Raw genomic sequence first — 3,040 nt, forward strand, 5'->3', positions numbered from 1 at the left:
GGCTATGATGATCTTTGTGGTGTATTCACATGTATGTTGATTTGTTGGACTGGTTTAATTGGGCTATCTTTTAAATCAGACTGTTTCTTCATATCTTCTTATAAGCAAGAGCCTGTATTGAGTTTCTTAATGCAAGATTATTGTTTTATATTTTCTTTCTCTTTTTTCTATAAAGTTTTCTTTTTTTCAAAACTTGTGGAAGCTTCTTTTCTAGTAAGGCAGAGAAAGTGAAGCCTCTGTATCAGGTACCTGTCTCCCTCACGGGAAGACAGGCACGGGGAAAGGCAAAGCCAAGCTGTTGGTATTTTGCATCTCAATTGTCCTGAGAGTAGAGAACGCTTATCTCTTGGGAAGCAGAAAACCGGTTTCTTGCTACTCGCAGGCTCGACCAAGAGGCAAGCCTGGGAAGGAGGGGCGGAAGGGGTTTTCTCCCCTGCTTTTAGCATCCAAGGGATTTGGAATCTGGGTGTCCCACCAAGGGAGGGTTGGGGGCACCAGAGAGAGGAAAGAGGGGGGTCAGGCTCTCTAATTAAATTCCTGACCTGCTGGCAGCCCAAATACCCAAGCTGGTAGTGAGCTTGGGGGAGTTTCAGGTAAGCCCCCAGACTTTTGGACGCAAAAGTCCAGGTTTGGGACAGAACCAGATTGTGGACGCTAAAGTCCAGGTCTGGGACTGGGAGGCTAGGTTACCACAGGTCCTCAGCAAGAATAAATCAACATAGTTGACTGCCTTGATTGGACTTCAGTTACATCAGTGCAGGTATGCCAGTTTATACCAGCTGAGGATCAATCAGGCCTAGTATTTCCAAAGGAGGACTGTCAGAATAGGTTTCTCACAAAACTCTTTGTAATGAGTTTGCACAAAGTTTAAACATGGATTAAAGAAAATGTGTAAATTAAAATTATGGATTGGTTCTGTAATGCACAACAAAATCATAAGGAAAATACCTGTGCTTTGTTTTCTATTATTAGACAAATTGTATTGTGGTATTTGTGTCGACCCCAAACACTCAGCAACAATAGCTGCACTAAAAGACTTGTATTTAACTGAACACAGTTCTGGAGAATTTCAAAGTGGACCTTCAATGTCCAGAGGGCTGCTGTTTTGATCCAGATTTGAAATAAGTATTTTATGAATGTTAAACATTTGAAAGGTTAATTTGGGACAATGTGAAAGGAGCCCAACCATTATAGTTTGGGAACTCAAATTCTAGCTGCTGACAAACAGTGAAGTCACCTGTTTTTTGATATAGATAATTAATGACAGCAGCGTATCAAAACACATTTGCATATGGTGTGTTCCAAGAAAGCTGGGAACCAATGAGACTATAATGTGTTCATATTCCCCAGGCTGATCTACCCAGACGGGGCTGAGTTAGTTATATGAAAATCAGTGAGACACAGAGGGTCAGCATCTTGAAGCCATCCTTTGCTCGCTCTGTGCACCTGAAGGATGGAGATTGAAGAAGTAGCTTACATCCAGCATTGTACCCTCCTGAACCTTGGGCTGTTGAGGCAAACTTATCTGGTCCTGAGGCACAGCTTTGACCAGCCTGATGGAGAGATGCATTCATTTATAGAAATATCTCCAAAAGGAAATAGAGGCTCACTACTTGGTACATTTAAAATGGATGTTGGACTGGGTGGTATTATAATAATAGTATGACAGGAAGCAATCCTGTACGGGTAGTAACATGCACTACAGGGATGTCCTAATAGGACTTTTCCATTTCTAGAACAAGTACCTCAGCTCTGCTAATACCTCATTGCATCACTCCAGTGGCGTAAAGGGAACTGGCAACTGAAGATTCCCCAGTGTGAGGAATCTTTAATGGGTGCCAAGCCAACTACATCAGCTCTACTTCATTTGTCCCTGCATCCGTCCCCCGGCTTAGGCGCTGAGTAGTGAATGTGCCAGGGGTGAGAGGAGGTGTGGCTGCAGTGTACTATGATCTCCCAGTGCCTCATGGCATAGCAGCCCCTAAAGAGCTATTATAAATTTATAGTTATTAATAGAAAACAGAAGCTAGTTATTGTAGAAAATTGATGAGGGAATCAAAACAAGAAATTTATGCCCAGCGTGGTTAAGGACAATAAGAAGGCATTTTTAATGTATATTAGGAACAAAAAGAATCCTAAAAATGGTATTGGTCCATTACTAGATCGAAATGGTAGAATTGACTATAATTCTACAGGAAAGTCAGAAGAGTTCAATAAACACGTTTGTTCTGAATTTGGAGGAGGAGGGAGAAACAGATGTAGTGATCTATAAGGTTGATGAAACACATTTCATTCCAACGGTAACTTGAGAAGATGTATAACGGCAGCTACTAAAGCTAGACATTTTTAAATCAGCAGGTCCTGATAACTTGCATCCAAGAGTTTTAAAAATAACTGGCTAAGGAGCTGTTTGAACTGTTAATTTAATTTTAAGCAAGTCTTGGAACTCTGGGGAAGGGCCAGAAGATTGGAAGAAATCTAACGTTGTGCCAGTATTTAAAAAGGGGTAAAAAGGATGATCCAGGTAATTATAGACATCGAAGCCTGACATTTATCCTTGGAAAAATAATGGAACCATTGATACAGAATTGAATTAATAAAGAATTAAAGGAGAGTAATATAATTAATGCCAATCAACATGGAAAACTGATCTATATCTTTTTTTATGAGATTACAAGTTTGGTTGATAGCGGTAATAGTGTTGATGTACTGCACTTAGACTTCTGTAAGATGTTTGACTTTTGATTAAGAAATTAGAACAATACAAAATTAACATGGCACACATTAAATAGATTTAAAAATGGCTAACTGATAGGTCTCAAAACGTAATTAAATGGAGGAATCATCTTCAACCAGGTAGGTTTCTAGTGGGGGTCACATAGGGATTGGTGCTTCACCCTACACTATTTAAAATTATCAATGACTTTAAAGAAAACCTGAAACAATTAGAGATAAATTTTGCCAATAAAACAAAGATTGGGGGAATGTTAAATAATGAAGAGGACAGGTCACTGTTAAAGAAGGGTCTGGATCACATGGT

This window comes from Chelonoidis abingdonii, chromosome 15, assembly GCF_003597395.2.
Source record: "Chelonoidis abingdonii isolate Lonesome George chromosome 15, CheloAbing_2.0, whole genome shotgun sequence".
Lineage (NCBI taxonomy): Eukaryota > Metazoa > Chordata > Testudines > Testudinidae > Chelonoidis > Chelonoidis abingdonii.